The sequence below is a fragment of the Tenrec ecaudatus genome, chromosome 3, assembly GCF_050624435.1.
Source record: "Tenrec ecaudatus isolate mTenEca1 chromosome 3, mTenEca1.hap1, whole genome shotgun sequence".
Classification (NCBI taxonomy): Eukaryota; Metazoa; Chordata; class Mammalia; order Afrosoricida; family Tenrecidae; genus Tenrec; species Tenrec ecaudatus.
The window spans coordinates 98,616,976-98,634,692 of NC_134532.1; the positions used below are offsets into that span (position 1 = coordinate 98,616,976).

Here is a 17,717-nt window from a genome sequence, read left to right on the forward strand (position 1 = left end):
AACTTGATTCCAGCTCTGGCGACCCCTTGTGTGCAGAGAGGAGCTGCTCCACTGGGGCTGTCAGGATGTGACATTTCAGAAGCTCCCTCCAGGCCTGTGTTCTCAGCCTCCCACCTCTCAGCTAGTGGACCAGCAATTTTGGCCACCTTGGGATTCCTGAGCACTCTAGGCCTCCTTTTCTGTCTTGCATACAAAATGAAGATTTCCCAGTGACCTCCAAAGTTCCTTTTGAGTTGAGTCTGATTTTTACAAAACACATTTTTTGTGTTTGTTTCATAAATCCCCCTTCTTATCAAGGAATCAATAAACCGTAGGAGCTACATCCTGTGCACTCTGTGGCCAGCTATTTAACAAAAAGAAAGATCGAAGTTCTTAATATGATCGCGGTGAGGTTAGTTTTCATCTTGCATTTTCGTGGCACTGTGGAGGCAAGCCTTTTTCACCTTATCAGCACAAACATTTTTAGAATCTTAGAACTAGCTCATATTCTACACGGTAAACTCCAGGGTCCAAAAACCAGGTTTACTGGAAGCGAAGTTCGCCATGCCGGAAAACGAGATCACAAAATCACTGTCCTTTTTTTTTTTTTTCAGTGCCCGGGCCACGTTGCTAATTAGGTAACTTCTCATCATAATTACCTAGTCAGCCTTAATGGGCTTCACACTCTCAGTTCCGTTTCTCCCTGGTCCTGTAGGGCCGCTTTTCAATTGTTAAAACAGCTGCTGAGTTTCAAACCGGAGCAGGCTGGGTCTGCGCCGAGGGGGCAGCGCTCCCCAAGTGAAGGCTGTGGCAGGCAGGCTTTCCGCTGAAAAGTGGGACATGAATGCTCAGTTTGCTCGTTCTGTTTTCCACCCCCAATCTCCCGGATCTAAGAGATCTCCCCAGCCCGCCCCCAGTCACCCCCAGGAAGTCCCCCTCTATTGTGCACCCCCTCTCCCTGACAGGGCAATGGTTCCCCATGGGTAGGTATCTGCCCGGGTTTTGAGGTTCACGGGGTTGCCTGTGAGCCTCCCACTTCTATCCTCCCAGTGGTCAGGGGTACCCGCAGCAGCAATGAATTCCCCGGGATGCCGCCTTCGAGGATCCTGTTAGGGGAGCCCTGGGTGGCCAGGAGGTGTCTGTGTGTGTGTGTGTGTGTGTGTGTGTGCGCGCGCGCGCGCGCGTGCTAATATGTGTGTGTGTGTGCACGCGCGCGCGCGCGCAGCGGGAAGGAGGGAAGGAGGGAAGGGGGGTCAGCGGGCAGCGGAGGGAGGGGGAGGGCGGGCAGCGGCCGGGCGGGAGGGGTTGGGAATGGGAGGGGGAGAGACTGGGGCTTTGGCAGTGACACTCCGGAGCGAACACACACTCCCAGCTCGGAGCCGTCAGCGAGCGGAGCCAACCGAGCCGCGCATCCGCCGCCGCCCGGTGCGCCCGGTTCTCCCCACCGCGCTCCTGCCCAGCGCCCCGAGCGGCCGCCAGCCGAGCCCTCACCTCCGGCTCCCGCGGCAGCATCCTCGCGCTGCCCGGCGGTGCCCCCGCGCGCTTGGAGCCTTATACTAGGACCGCTCGACCCTTCCCGGCGTTGGCCCGGGGCGCTCTCACCCCGCGCTTCTCCCCGCTCCACTTCCCGGCAACTTCGCGGCCGCGCGCCGCCACGCCTCGCTCGGCTTTGAAGTTTGCAGCGCCGGCCGCCAAGTTGGGGCGCTTCGGCCGAGCTCCTTTTCCGCTTTTATCCGTCTCGGCCGCTGCCCCGCCAGTGCCCTGGGCTCTCGGATACCGGTGCTCAGCCCCGGGGCTGGAGCCGGGGACGTGAGCCGCAGAAGGCACCGCACCTCGGGGCGGCACTTTCCTCTGGCCCGGGGAGAAAAAGACTGAGAGTCAAGGTAAGAAATCTTGAGAGCAAAGCAAACCCCCGACGCCCCGGAGGGGTGTCCACACCTGATCGCTCCTCGGAGATGGGGGTTCAGGGGCCTGTCCCCTAACTCGCGGGGCCTGGCGACGCCCTTGGTCAGCGCGGCGTCTCGGGCACCTTCTTGGCGGGAGGCTCCGAGCCGCGTGACCGGGGAGTGGGGAGACCTGCGCCGGCCGAGGCAAGGCCGAGGGGGGACCTGGGTGCCTTTTCCAGCCGTAGCCTGGACACCCCGTTTTGCCCTCCCGCGGAGGGGGCGTCGGCGTCCCTTCGCGTTCTAGATCTCCGCCAGCCCCGGGGGTGGGGGGCGACCCTCCTGTGGACCCGGGGACTCCCCGGGGCGTCTGCGCCCAGGCGGCAAAGCGAGGGCTGCGAGCGCCCAGCGCAGCCCCCGGCGCCGGGGTCACCGTCAGCCTCGCCGGCGCGACCCCCTGCCGCTCTGGTCCCTCCTTGTGTCCTTTGTGCGAGCAACTTTAGAGAAACTTCCTCCGGCTGCGCTGGGTGGTCCGGGACCCGCGCGGACGCCCGGGAGAGGGGAGCTGTCACCCCGGGAACGCTCTTCCGGCCCCGGGCTGGGCGACCGCGAGCCGAGCCCCAGCCTGGAGGAGCGCAGGTCGGGGTGGGCTCTAGTCCGCGCCGACCTTCAACCCAGAGCTGGGAGTCAGGTGGTCCCGACTTCAGGAATGGGAACGTGTACCCCCCAGATCCCAGATGCTCTCTGTGCGCGTTTTACCAAACGCTCCCGCTGGCCGCGGAGCTCCTGCCTGTGCGCCCGCCTACCTCGGTCCCCGCACTGCTGCCTCGGGCCGGCGCGGGAGAGGTCCCCGATCCCCGGCCCGCGCTCCGCGCTCTCCTCGCGGAGGCCCCCTGTGTTTGCCACCCGCACCACTGCGCTCGCACTGAGCTGTGACCCTGGCCAAGTCGCGGTTCCCCTCTAGGTCCCCTTCGGGGCGCTGTCCATCTCCTGCTGTGGACGCGAAGTAGCTCCCTGGAACCCAGACGTGGAGCGGGAAGTGAACCTGAGGCAAAAGTCTTCGGCTTTGATTTTTTTTTTAACTGATTTTTTTTTTTAGCAACTTCGTTGAGTTGGTAAATGCATTTACTCCTCGCTCTCGGATCTCCCAGGCTCCCTGGTGTAAAAGGAAGACTTCACTTTCCATTTAGTGGCTGATCGCCCCACACCAGCTACCCTCTCTTTTCCCCTCCACCCCTCCTCCTCCTCCACCCTGGCTTCCTGAACCCTTTTTCTTCTGGGAAGCAGGGAATCTCGGCACCTCCTCCTCTCCTCCTCCCACCCAGTCCCTGTGCGCTGGTGAGAACCTGGGGAGTGGGCCATGGAAATAAATAGGACCCGCACCATTCTCCGCCCCCTCCAAACAAGTAAAATCCTCCCTAGGCTCACTGAGTACAGATAAAACATCCCTCCCAAGAGAAAGGTTGCTGAGGATTTAATGGGATTGAATTGTTTTATTGTCCTGGAAGCTGTGATGGATGGATGGAGAGGAGAGGGGATATGTGGGCAGCGCAGTGGGCTGAGGGCGTTGGGTATTTGTTATTATTCATTATTGTTTATTAAGAGTGATAATAAGGCCGTAACCCTAGCTGGGGACTGTGTTTATCCTTGGTTTGATTTTATGTCAGTCTCTTATTACAGTGGTTTCAGAGAGTGAAAACACCACAAGGGTATTAATTCCTCACACTCACTCTGCATATGGGATTAATCAGATGTCAAAATGATACTGTCCTTTTACCAAAGTTTGAATCTGTGAACTTTTGGAAGGTTGCCATCTTAAGAAATGCCCTCACTTGCCCCGACCCCTCACTTTTAAAAAGTCAGCAACATAATTAATCATGGTCCCAATTCCCATTTTCAATCTAAGCCTATATTCAAGATCGTATTAAAATGTCCCGTTATTTACCCTTGAAAAGCAACTCTTACGAATTTTATGGTCTTGGGGTTGGGGAAAGCTCCTGGGAAGAAGGAGCCCAGAACTCATAGAAAATAACACTACTGCAAATTTCCTTCAGAAATCCTTTACTTCTTCCTTGAAAAAACAAGTGCCTTCTCTGCTCAGCTCTTAACTTCAATGAATGTCCTTAATCTTTACCACACACTGGAAACATAACAGCTTGCAGCCTTCTCTGGATTATTGTTTTCATTTTTATGTCAGGAAGTTTTATTCATTAAACCTGTATGTCAAAGAAGCAGGCGCAGCGTGGCAGTAACACTCTGTTTTAATTAGTAACTATCATAAAAAAGAAGCTAGAAGTCTGTAATGGGCCTAAATTGCTATGAATTATGTGTGGTTTAAATTACGCATTTATTTCAGCAGAAATGAAACCATGAATATAAAGCATCTTCTGATCACTTGCAGCTACAGCTTTTTATCTCTTAAGATGCAACAAAATACATAATTGGAAAATCTCTTGAGTCAAAGAAGAAGGGAACCCCCCCCCCCCCGTTTATTTCTCCTGGGTCTATTTAACAGTCTTGTGGTAAAATATGAATACTAAGGAGTAGAGACCAATGTTACAACCTTGCCAATACCATGCTGAGAGAATGCTGCCTTAGAAGTAGCCACAGCGGGCCAGTCTTCAGATAATGTAGGGGCTTTTTCAATGGACTCCAGGAACCTGGCGATTCAGATCTCAGCTTGCTTGTTTGGACATCTTAGCGAGATTCTGTATGGAGTTGAAGGGGAAAGAAGTTTTAAAACTCTCACAAATTATTTGAAATGAAGAGGAAAATGGTTTGACTGTATTCATCTATTGTTATTTTTCTATGTTTTCTTTGATAGCAGTTCTCATCAGTTTTTGAGAGATCAGATTTTTTGTTTCAGAATTTGTGTTTTGCGTGTGTGTGTGTGTGTGTGTGTGTGTGTGTGTGACACGGCAGGTCAGAACTTCTATTTTGCTATGGTAGGTGAGCCAACATGCCTGGTTTAACAGATAGTCAAGAATGAGTGTGCATCTTACTTCATGTGGTTAAAATGAAGGTTGATTTATTGCTCTCTCATTACCACCAGTCCACGTTCCCATCTTCTTGTCAAGTCTTGCTTAAGAAAACCAGACCCCAATATAGGTAACGCGTCAATGACTGAAACTTGTCAGTCAGTTGCCATTTGCTTGCCACTAGGAAGAGTATTATCACAGTCTTTGTATCGAGTCAAAGACAAGCCTATCCGCAAAAAAGCATTCAAATAATTCCTTGGACCTTGAAACAATATCTAGTACCTATACATGTTTATTTAATAACGGTTATTCTGAAGAACAAACTTTTTCCCCTCTATTAGTTTATGATCATTTAATAATGGTAATAGCTAAATAGGCTATAATTAAATAGTACATTATGCCAAATATTCACATTTAAAAACTTGATTTTCTGATTAAAGTCCCCGGTATTTAAATACCCTACTTTAAAGCTTTTGTTTGATACCTATGAGTTAGGTTGCATGCTGCTTTGTTTTATTTTTCTAACCAATTACAAATACAACTGAAACCTAGAATACCTGAGGTCATTCCTTTATAGCAGTGGTTCTCAACCTGTGGGTCGCGACCCCTTTGGGGGTGCGTCAAAGACCCTTTCACAGGGGTCAGCCGATTCATAACAATAGCAAAATTACAGTTATCAAGTAGCAATGAAAATAATTTTATAGTTTGGCGTCACCACCACATGAGGAACTGTAGTAAAGGATGGTGGCATCAGGAAGGTTGAGAACCACTGCTTTATAACATATATATTATTGTTATTGGAGGGGGAGTAAATACTCTGTGGTTGTCATTAAAAAGGAATTGTGTAGAGTGTCACAGAAAGACAACCCTGCTGATATTTTATTGCATCATGGGGTCGTGTATCAGCCATCAGCTCAGTTATGGACCAACTTCCACTGTTCACATGTGAAACTGCGTTTGTGTGGATGTGTGTACAGACTCACGTTTCTCTGGCCACTGCTGAGAAGACACCTGGGATTTGCTGTGCCTCAGTCCACTCTGGCCAAATTAGTGCCCAAGGCAGGCATAGTCTTGGCTACTTACCCCTAAACACACAGCTCTAAGTGCTACCGCCACGCCCTTTCTTCTCACAGTTTGCTAATAGCAAACTGACATATCGATGTCTTTTGAAGTACTTGAAGAACATGAAAGATGTAACATTAGTTCCCCCAAATAAAATGTATTGTTTGTTTTTGGATTTCTGAAATTAAAGGTAAAACTTTAAACTGTGTGGAATAAAAGCTAACTAGCAATATGTTCTTGTATATTTTTCCATTTGGGATGAGGAGAGGCACAGAACAGCTGGGTGTTGGGTCTCATTTCAATGTCTTTTTTAAAGATATTTATTGCACTCTATTTGATTGTGAATCCCTTTGGAGTTAGTAGGCTTCATGTATATAGGAAGAGTATAGCAACTTTCAATGTTTTACATTTCATTACCCCCACAATAATTTCCAGATCCTTTGGAAATGGATTTATTTTAGTAAGTTAATGAATAGTTCTTGGTTTTCATTTGTTAATTTCTTCCTGTAGCAAATTTGAAAATGATCCATTTTTAATGTTTCATGTATTTTTCTGAAGTATATATTTTCAGAATCATTTGTAAGAACACTTAAATAAATCTTATATTTTAAATATGGAAGAGTGGATCTCATTAGCTTATGAAATGTCTCCTTTAATTTTTCTTTTGAGAAAAAAATCCCTATTTTATTTTGTATAGCCCTGAGAAAGGGGAAAATTAGAAATGGTGGGGTTCATATAACTTTTGGAAGAAACTCAATAAAAGCATGATTAATCATGATCCGAAACCCGCTGATGTGCGTGGACCTCCAGGTACTCCCCTCCGGAATGGAGTCTTCTGAATACAATAACCAACAACCGCACAGAGTTAACAACTTGCACGCATGTGTTTCCTTAGTGGGGTAATTTCGGTCAGTATCACAAATCGTGGTGACAGACTGAAGTAAATGGCTAGGCAAGTTTTCGTTAGCGTTTCTTCTCCCTAAAATGAAATCCAAGTAAACACTCTTCTTCCAGCTGTGTGCTCGGGGAACATGTATCCCAAATTCAAAGAACATAGCCAAAAATGTAGAGCTATGTTCAAATGCTGTTTATCAACAACTGAAAGTTGTCATAGCTACCTTTGGTCCTGTGAGGGCAGGTCTTGATAGCCGCAGAGATGAAAGGAGGTTGCAATTTTGGCTTTGTTCCTCAAATAACTTGTACAACCAGGACTCCTGGTTAGGAAAAGCCCTGTAAAGTGCGATAGCTGGTTTTTCGACAGTCACCAGGACTCTCCACCCCACCCCCCACCTTTTTTTCATTTTAAGCAAGTTAGTATTGCAAGGACAGACAGTATCAGGAGAGTCGGCAAACGCAATGAAGGGGAAATGGTGTGGTTACTGTCCTTAATTGGTGTCATCAGCTGCAATTGACAACGACCTACGTACTTGAAGACACGATGCATAAGAGGGCTTGGTGTTCTGTATAAGCGCCCTAGGTGTCAGGTGCCCAATTTGTTTATGACTGATTTCTCCAACTTTGATGTTACACGTGTGTTAGGTGCCTACTAGAGTGTCCTTATAATATATAGTGCATTGCAGTGAAAAGGAAACCCTTACAATCCCTACAAACCCGAGAGATGGCTTGGATTAGTCTCATGTGTTCAGGTCCTATGTATGCTAACTATAGGCATTGCCAAGTGTAATATTATGTATTTTATGCCAGTAAGAAAATGTGTTTGGGATTAAATTATCATAGCCCTACCAATAAAGGCCACAATAGAAATGCACTTGATCCATTATCTTGTTTAGAGAAAAAAACCCAGACATTCAAAGAAAAAGAATAAACATTTTTACCCATTCGGTTAAGCAACATAATTTACATCTAAATATGAAATTTATGCTAATGGACCTCAATGCTCATTGTGATTTCATATTGAATTGCAGCATTAGTCAATTTTGGTCAAAATTCACTGACATTATCAAACCTTAACATGGGGATTTCTTCAGAAGTAACTGGATCCTGTAATTGAAGAGATATTTGTCGATAGCAGTGGTGACAGGGATTGGAAATAGCAGAGTTAGCTGAAACACCTGGCAATCTGGGGAAAACAGCAATCATGTCGACCGTGGCACTCCCCCAGTCCCGGATATGAATGTCACTTCTATTGGTGACCCTCAGAAGTTTGAGAAAATGGGCCATGAGCATGTGCTCTTTTTTTCCCCTTTTGGGTGGGAGTAACAAGACGGCCTTTTAGATGGGAGCTGAAGCTTAACCCTGTAATGCTCTCAGGACCCAGGGAGCTGTGCTAGGAGGGCAATAAACGGAGCCTCCTGAGGGCCTAGTCTCAGCCCGGAACACTAATGCCTCCCTTGGCCCTTAGGGATTTTCAGGGTTGGTTGTTGTCATCAGCGATGCGGCTGGTCCAACAAAGGCAACCCCCGCACCATGAAGCAGAATGCGATTGGCCCCTGTCCCACTCCCACGATCCCTTGTGCATCAAAACCATAGGATTTCATTGGTGGATTTTCAGAAGCAGATCACCAGGCCTTTCTTCCGTGTCTGTCGTAGTCTGGAAGTGCCACTGGAGCAACCAGCAAGCCTCCAGAACAGAGGAGTGAGTCGCTGCTGCCAGTGAAGTGGATTAGCCGCGGATCGCACACCCTGTCTTGTGCTTGGAAGAAGAGAATTCTAACACTGACCCGCCTGTGCTCTCATTGTGTGTCACGGCCCCGCGGCCTAGACATATTCCCGGAGGAGGAACAGAGCAAGCCGATTTTATTTGGCATACAAAGATCTGTTAATTGCTGCAGAATGACAGATAGAAAGGAAGTTAGCTTAAGACGGAATTGGGCAGCCTACCTACTGCTGCTCCTTGTTCTCTTTCCCTAATAGTTGATTTTCAGCTTCTTGTATTTTCGTGTGAGTGATACACAGGGACGGGTTTTTGAAGGCGTCCACACGTGGCTGAATGCGCTACTGCTGCCATCTCGAAACCCATCATTTGTGAATGAGCCGTCCTGGATTTTCATTTTGCGCTGAGCCGTTGCTTCTGCAGGTCGTCCTCATTACAGCTTGTTGTCACTTTAAAACACAGAATCTTAATGCTGGGAAATGACAACGGGTATGTGGGATCATCTCTGCAAGGTGCGGCCCATTATTATGTACATCCCACACCTTGAACCTGAACACTGTCAGGTACTCTTGAACAACTGAGGTCAAGGTTGCCCATTGTCTTTCGAAAGTCATACTGAGCAAGGGGAGCATGTCTGGTAGTCGCCCTGCTAGTCTGAGAGCAGGACCTGCTCCTGTGGAGGCTACCAAAGGTGCTTCACTAGAGGATAAAAAAGAAAGACCAGAGCATCTATTTGTCTATTTATATTTACTCATAGGTGTTGAGAAATACATTGTTTTATTGATATTAGACATTATATGAATTGACAAGGCCAACTTTACTTAGTGGGCAATTAAGCAACAAAAAAATAGCAAAGGTGACAGCTTCTGTGAAATAAAAATAATAGAAAGCAAAGTTAACGATAAACTTCTCAGCACTGACGAGGAGGCAGTTCTTCTTGTAAAACTCCCCTGAGTTAAATGAAATATTTTGCAAATATTTAAATGAAAAGATTCATCTACAGTAATGAACTGTGATGCTCATCCCAGAGTAGAGACCTGCAGGTTATTATGTATACGATAATTTGTGTTTGGTCTTAAAGTCATAGCGTTAAGACCTTTAGAGACTGCAGATGCTGCTGTACATCTGAGCCAAAGGCTGTAAAAGGGGAAAAAAATAAACATTTTACCATTTTGAGGAGCACTTAGTTATTTATAAAATTTCATAGTGCCTCTGTTCCCAATAAAATAGGTATTTTACTCAGTAAGTCCTTCAAAATCCAGTAGTCTAATAGTTTCAACCTTAACCTTGATCATGCTTATAAAAACATGCATTATGTTGCATTTCTAAATATTTTTAAATTATTTATTTCCCTGTAAAGTTAATCGTCAGTTTGTTTCTGTGTTTTGATTGTCATGATGTGTACATAATTGGATCTGTTTACTAGTAATATAAGAATTGCGTATAATTCTTAATTGTTTACAAAGTATTCCCACATCCATCTCTTTTGCTTAATCTTCATAGCGACCTGATAAAGAAGATGCTGTCATATCCTCTTATCCCTTAGACATCTGAGACTCACTTTGGTTAATAGACAAAATGTCACAGAGACATTTTCTAAGAAGGTGATAACTCTTTGGGGGTTAGATGTAAAATTATTAGGCATGTCTAAGAATTTATGTTGACGTGGATTGCCAAAATAATTTTCAGAGACACATTTTTCTTAGGGTTCATTTAAAAATTGATGATTCAAAAAATACCACATTTTTTTTCGTCTTAATCCACCAGATCCTAATTTCAGGCTGCCTGGGGCATTAAGATTTCCTCTTTGTCTTCTTCCTCTTCCTTTTCTTCTTCCTTTTGCTGTTGCAATAACTCATTTATTCGAAGATTTTAAAAGGAAAACTGATTAAACTTTTCCACTTGTAGGTCAGTGCGTAAGACCATCCAGAAACAGCCTTCAGGGGTAGACACAGTCTAGCTGTAAGCGACACAAGGGGCTAGCAGTGGCTTTACCCGTGGTTTGTGTGTAACAGAAAGAGCAGCAATAATGACCTCCATCTGTCCTCCCAGAAGGCGGAAGACTTTCTCATAGGGACGATGTTAAAAGGGAAATGAAGTGTAATCTCTGAGCACGTGTAAACTTCCCTCAGCACCCCTTACCTCGCCACGACCACCACCATTTGCACACATCCTCCCCAATTACAAAAGCAAAATTAGGTCATCACTGTGTTTTAAGAAGTCTACACATGCAGCTCTCGAGGCCCTGTTGGCGCGGTGATTTTGTGCTGGTCTGCTAACTGCAAAGACAGCCGTTTGAAACCACCAGCTACTCCGGGGAGGAATGCCGAGGCTTTCTACTCCCATAAAGGGTTAAACTCTCAGAAACCCACTGGGACTATTCGTCTCACGGTGTCGCTATTAGTCAGACTTGACTCGCTGGCAGTGGGTTTGAGTTTTTTGGAATGTGTATCGAGAGGACAGGGCTTTCTACTCCTGTAAAGAGTCATCGTCTCAGAAACTCATGGAGGCAGTCTGTCCTATAAGGTCTCTAAGAGCAGGCATCTACTCGAGGGCAGTGGGTTTCTTTTTTTTCAGTGTATGTGCATATTGTAATTTATACCAATATGCATTTATACTTCCAAACGAGGCCTCTTTCCCTCTTGGCTGACTCTGTCCTGCATAAAGAGCACTGCGCATCGCTGACCCTCGACACTGACCGGCTGCAGCCTGCCTCCAGTGCTTCCCTTTACACATGTTTTGTGGAAAATCAAAAACACAAACCCTAATTGGATACGTTCCTTCTCCGAGGAGAACAGAATGAACTCATTGTGTTTCTGATTACTGGTATTGGATTGGTACCTACTGGGTTGTCATCTCTCTCACTGTAGGTGTATATGTGCATGTTATTTCATCTTAATTCAGCCAAATGTGCTGCTCGTGTGGGTCTGTCTGCATTGTGTGCCTTTTGAAAGTGCCCTGTCCTTCGATCATCTCTTAATCCAGAGAGAATAATGCACAACTTCCCAGGGACCGAGCCAGATCCTCTGCTCTCTAATCTCAGCACGTGCATCTTAATCCCTTGCTAGATCTAGTGCCTGAAAAGTCTGAGCACGCTCACCCTTGAACTCATTTTAATCCAGCTTTGTTTATCAAAAATTATTGATGTTCTCCATCATGGTGTATCGAGGCTAACCAAAGAATATGAAGAGTTTCTGACTGGTTATGTGATTTTAAAAAAATCCAACATCTTGGCCTTCTTCTCTTTTTCAAGTTCAGTCTGTAACTGAAGAGAAGCCCAGCCTTTTACCTGATAGGTTAAATCAATAAGGATAGAATGATCTGATGCGGAGACTTCTCTCATCTTCTTTAAGAGCAAATCAAAGCCCGTGTCTTTTTGCTATTGAATGGATTTTTGCAACCAGTTTGAGAAGCTGGTTTGTGCTACTTGTAGATCAATCCGAACCTTTCCATTTGAAAAGGGCATTCATATCCATCATTACACTTAATCCGTGACAACCCTGGGGTAATTTCCTCGGCTTCGTACGTGAGGAAACGGAGACCCAAAGACATAAGGACACTTACTGGCCTCTTGTGAAGGAGTTGATAATGATTTGGCTGGACTTGACCTCAGCTCGTCTTACTCTACTTCTTGTGCTCCTTTTCCTGCGTGGTTTTGTTAGCATTTTAATTGTCCCCAAACTTGGATAAAACAAAGAGCACATGACTGTGGAGGATAGCAACGAGAAAAGAAGAGCTAGAAGAGTAAATCGGGGTGTTTGGGAAAGAATACAGCTCCGAACTGATTGAAACCAAAGAGTTAAAAAGAGCCCATTTGACATACTGAAGCCTAAAATCTAAGCGTGTGCAGAGCAGACAATGGAAAGCAGAGGGCTGGCTAACTTTTCCCCGAAGCGCTCCAGACTACTGATTATCAGGAACAGTGGCTTTGGAGAAGATTGTCTCATCTCTTCCAAGACAACGCTTCTTCTTTAAATTTGGTCGTGGTGGTGGTGGGGAGGACCTTGGATTATATAAGGGAGATAGCAGAAAAATATATAAGAAAAATATTACATTAGCTTCTTTCTTTTTACTAGAAAAAGACCACTACATGCTTGTTAGTCTTTCTAACAAGCGGTAGGCTACCTGCTTCTGAGATTCACAGCCTCAGAAACTCGACAGGGTTGTTAGGAGTCCGAATCAACCTAATAGTAGTGGGTTGGTTTATTTGTTTGTTTTGTTTCAACAAGCAACCATCCGCCTTTAATTTTTTTTCTATAAATAACAATAATCTAGAGGTTCACCATTTTAAGTACTATATCTAATGTCCCTGATACATCAATCCAGTTCATTTACTTCATGGGTTATACCATCTTTATTATCATTGATATGACTTTTGTTTGTGTCGTGTACATTTTGGCATTGGACACTCCCTAAGTCCCTTTGGGCGGTAGCTGCTGCTAGTTGGCCGCTGGCTCATGGCACAATCAGACCATGCTGTTGTGATCCACGGGTGTCCTGGACTCAGTCTCAGAAACAGATCACCAGGCCTTTCTTCCCCGTGTGCTTTGGTTTAGTGGCTCTGCTGAAACCAGCCATTGCTATGACCCTTTCTGACCCGCGTTATTGGAATCAGACAAGATCCAGGGATGGGACTTGGGGAGATGTGATTGAGAAAGCTCAGCAGAAGATGCAGCTTCAGAGTGATCAGCTGTTGGGTGAAAGATGAGCTAGGGCCTAAGGAACAGCCTTTTACTGATCCATTCTGCATTTTCACTACACATTAAGTATAGGAGCAAAATAGAAACTTAGTGTAACTTTGAATCTTGTCACAATCTCCAATCAGTCCTTTTTTTTTTTTTTGGCCCTTATGAGATAGCAAAGTCAAAGGGAATAATCCAGTGTAGACATAAATACATGTATACATATGTATATGTGAAAGTCTATATTCATGTAAAAAGGGTAAAGAAATCAGAAAGCTGTGACAGTGTATGAATAAAAGAAAGGTTCTTCAAGAAAAATTGTTAATACTCTCCATTTTGTCCATGTCTTTCTCCAAAACAAGTATTTAAAATACTTAAATCTAAATGATGAATGAAAAATTAGAACTCAGAACATCCTATCAAAATCCTAAAGATGTGGGGCCAAAGAATGTACAGATGTGCTTTACACAATTGATGTATGTATGGATTGTGATGCGAGTTGTATGAGTCCTAATAAAATGTTTTAAAAAAAGGAAAACAACAACAAAAATCCTAAAGATGAAAATCACAGTAATCTGTTACTATGGAGTAAGTCTTACTTTTTTAGGTGTTTCAAAAATGAGAGAACAAAAGAACCACAGAATTGGAAGAAAAAAGCACCCATCTCTAACCATGTTCTTTATAGCCCATGGGCTATCAAAACCCACCTCTCTTGGGTGCATCTTTTCCCACTGCCATAAAGTGGATCTTTCCAGACTAGATGACTCTCTGTAGGGTTAATGAGACTGTAGATCTTCACAGGAGCAGAGAGCATCATCTTCCCCCCAGTGGAGAAGCTGGTGGTTGCTTGTTAGCAGCAAGACCAAACCCACTGCCATCCAGTGGGTTCCAACTCATAGCAACCTCTCATAGGGTTTCTGAGGCTGTCCATCTTCACAGAAGCAGGCAGCCCCCACCTGTGACTTAGCGAGTCATAGAAAAGTCATAGTATTGAGAGAAACAATGGCAGCTAATAACTTGCTCTGAGTCTGATTGGATGGCAGCGGGCTTGGCTTTTGTTTCGGTTTTTACAAGCAACCATCCGCCTCTCAGGATGAGAGACAAGACTCTTTGCTTCCATTTGGCCCACGAACCATCAGCTTCAGGATATCCTGGGAATTTGTTGCCAGTTGCTTCAGTTCCCCCTGAATCAGAATTACGACAACCTAATGTGTGCTCTCCAGACTTTTCAAAGGCTAATTTTCTTTTGGAAGTAGATCTCCAGGCCTTTCTTCTGACATTCCCCTGCATTGTTTGAGCCTCCAAACTTGCTGTCAGCTGCGGAGCACATGAACAGTTTGCACCCGTCAGGGACCCAGCGGGGAGCTTGTTAAGCTCGTTGCCATCAAATGGATTTCTACTCATGTGGAACCTATACGAGAGCTCTTCACCAAAAGCAGGCCACCGCATCGTTCTCCTGCCCAGCAGCAGGTGGGTTTGAACTGCTGACCTTGCAGTTTGCAGTGGAGTGCTTTAACCACTGTGCCACCAGGGCTCCTTTGGGAGATTGTTAGAAAGGCAACCCTCCTGCCCAGACACCATCCAAGATACACGTTGAGCCAGAATCTGTAGGTGATTCCTGTGCACATTAAGGGGCCAATACCACTGCCGTCGAGTGAATTGAAATGTCGTGTTAGGAGTGGCAGTCAGAGACTCACAGGGCAGTTCTGCCCTGTCCTTCAAGGTCGCTATGAATTGGCATCAACTCGCTGGCAGTGAGTTTGGTTTTCTTATAGGGCAGATTTAAACCACCCCTTTGGGCTTGAAGGAGTTTTAAATCATTTTGGTGGGGGGGGCACAGACAATCTCATCCTTCTCCATTTGGGAAACTGGTGGTTTAAACCGCACCTTTACTATTAGCAGTTCAGTGAAGACCCGACGCCGCCAGGACTCTGTTGTACGGCCCCATTCCTGTCTCCTGATGAGCACGGGTCCCAACCCAACCAGATGTGATACAATTTCAAGGGAGAAGAGCCTCTTCAAACATTAAAAAGAAAAATAATTGCCATTAAATTGATTGTGACTAATGGCAACACCATGTTACAGAACAGAGTTGTTCTATGGGGCTTCTTGCTGACTGTACTCTGTGGAAACCCATGCTCAGGCCTTTCCTCCACTCTACTCCTTCCTGGGCTCAGACGACTCGCCTTTAGGCGAGCAGTGGAGTTCATAATATTTGTGACCCCTTTCTTTGTAATGCTCCCCGGACCTTTGCCACAAATACATGATGTATATTCCTGCCAGGACATTTGCGTGTGTGTGTTTGTGTATAAAGAGGAGCCCTGGTGTCCGGGCTGCTAACCGCAAGGTCAGTAGTGTAATAGTTTGAACCCAACAGCTTCCCGTCAGGAAAATCGGAGGTTAACTTTACAGCCTCCGAAACGCCAGGCGGAAGATGCGCCCATTCCTAGAGTGTTGCTGTGAGTCAGAACTGACGTGATGGCAGGGCTATTTGGTTTGTTTTATCGTTTGCCGCAGTCCCCTGGGTCAGCTAGCATACACCATCTGTCCAAGCCAGCGAGGCCAGTGGGTGTCTGCTATGTCTACCTCCAAAGGTTTTATAGCAGTGTAATATAATGCAGCAACTATTTTTGAAGTATTGTGTGTGGGAACTCTAAGTTGGTATAGATATATAGAGATTTATAGATTATATGTGTGTATATATATATGTATTAATGTGTTTGTATACACACATACACAAATAGACTCATCTTTCTTCCGAGGAGCTGATGGGTTTGAACCACTGACTTTGTAGTTCGCAGTTCAGTAGCTGACCCAATAATGCCACCCGGTCTCCATTTTATTCATGTATAAAAAGTCATTTTTCCAAGGAATAGTTACTTAAGTACATGTCATGTAAGCTTCAAGAGAAACATTTTTTTGTAAAGACGAGGAAAAAATACAAATAACTATAATTCAATCCGATTAGAAAGTTTCCCTGAAGGACGGTCATTCCGCGGGGTTGTCTTCTGGGAATTCCCCAGGCCTTTCCTGTAGGCTCTGAGTGGACACTAGGTGACTTACTGATGGCACGCAGAGGAGGCTCAGACAACAGAACATGTAGCAGACACCACACTGCCACACTCCTGTTGAGAACCTCCCAGAGATCAGAGAACTCTTTTTTTTCTTTTGGAGTTGGGGGTGGTTTCTCATTCCCAATGTCAGGATGCATCCTTCCTCTGGCTGGAACACCACCTACGTTTTTAAGCGTGCCTTTAAAGGCTTCATCAGATAAACCTTTCTATTATTGAGCTCAAATCTCTCCCTTACAACGATCAACCTCTGGCGCTAGCTGGGCTTCTAATGTCTTTCATCTGATAATGTACTCGGAAACAGCTGGTGCCCCGGCCATGCCAACCTGCCCAGGTTAAACACTGGCCACTGGTTCTTCCCACGGCATGGTCCTGCCAGGCTCAGTGAGCCAGCACCTCGCTTCTGGTCCTTCGTGACTTGGCACAGTCAACGGTGTATGATCGTTGCATACATTCCCATGTATGGAAGGCAGCTAGGTGTGAATCTCAGAAGACCAAAACTTGCCCTTCCCCTTGCTCTTCCTAAGTTTACACATGTGTCAATACACATACATATGCATGTACGTATGTGTGTGTATATGTGTGTGTGTGTGTGTGTGTGTGTTCCAGTTCCTTCTGTGGCTCTGCATGGCTCTCTCTCCTTAGTTCAAGTTTCTGCTCCAAGGTCACCTCCCCAGAGAAGCCGTCCTTGGTCACTTCACGGAGGGCCTTCCTTTCCTCCTTCCTTGTCTTCCCCAGCCCTTCTCTGCCTCGAGAGAGTTTCATTTTCTCCACCTGCTTTCCCTTCTCTGGGATGCATTTTCCAGGGTACTGTTCGTCTTTTGTTTCCCTGCCCTGAAGCCTAAGCATTCCAGCTCAGAAACTTCGAGCACCTTGCTCCACACCTGTATTCCTGGGACCCCAACTAGTGCCTGGCACAGAGTACGCCTCCCACAAAAGTGTCAAGCCAGTTGCCATGCAGTCGGTTCCACAGCACAGCATCCTTACTTGTCAGAATAGACCTGTGCTCCACAGGGCTTTATGCAGCTGCTTTTCCAGTGCAGTTGCGAGCTCTTTCCGGATGAGCTCAAACCTCCAAAATTTTGGTTAACAGCTAAGTGCGCTCATCATTTCTTCACCCACAATATGTCAGTGTCCAATAAATGTTTGTTGGACTCAAAAACTCTAGTTTGTTTTTTTAATTGTGTTGTCACTACCTTGTTGATGGGTATCGCTTTTTATTACATCACTACACGCTGTTGTGTTTCTTTGATCAAATTTTCATGGATAAGGCAGTTCATGTGTTCAGCAGAGTTTCTGAAGTAGTGTTTCAAGACATGTTTGTCAAAAGAACTGGGATATCTTTGAACTTGAAAATTTTAAGTGTCTTGTTTTTTGTGAAATTCATGTCAGTAGAAGTAGAGAAACCTTTTATGTTGAGCTGATCCTGGGAGAAGATAGTATATTAT

General features: G+C 45.6%; 1 protein-coding gene across 1 annotated transcript in view; it reads left to right on the forward strand.

Annotated features, from left to right (window-relative positions):
- Positions 1-1,344: 1,344 nt before the first annotated feature.
- NDNF (neuron derived neurotrophic factor) overlaps positions 1,345-17,717 on the forward strand; it is a 55,037-nt gene continuing 38,664 nt past the window's right edge. The window contains exon 1 of the mRNA XM_075544832.1: positions 1,345-1,862. The gene's annotated coding sequence lies outside the window, so the exon portion shown is untranslated. The remainder of the gene's footprint in view (positions 1,863-17,717) is intronic.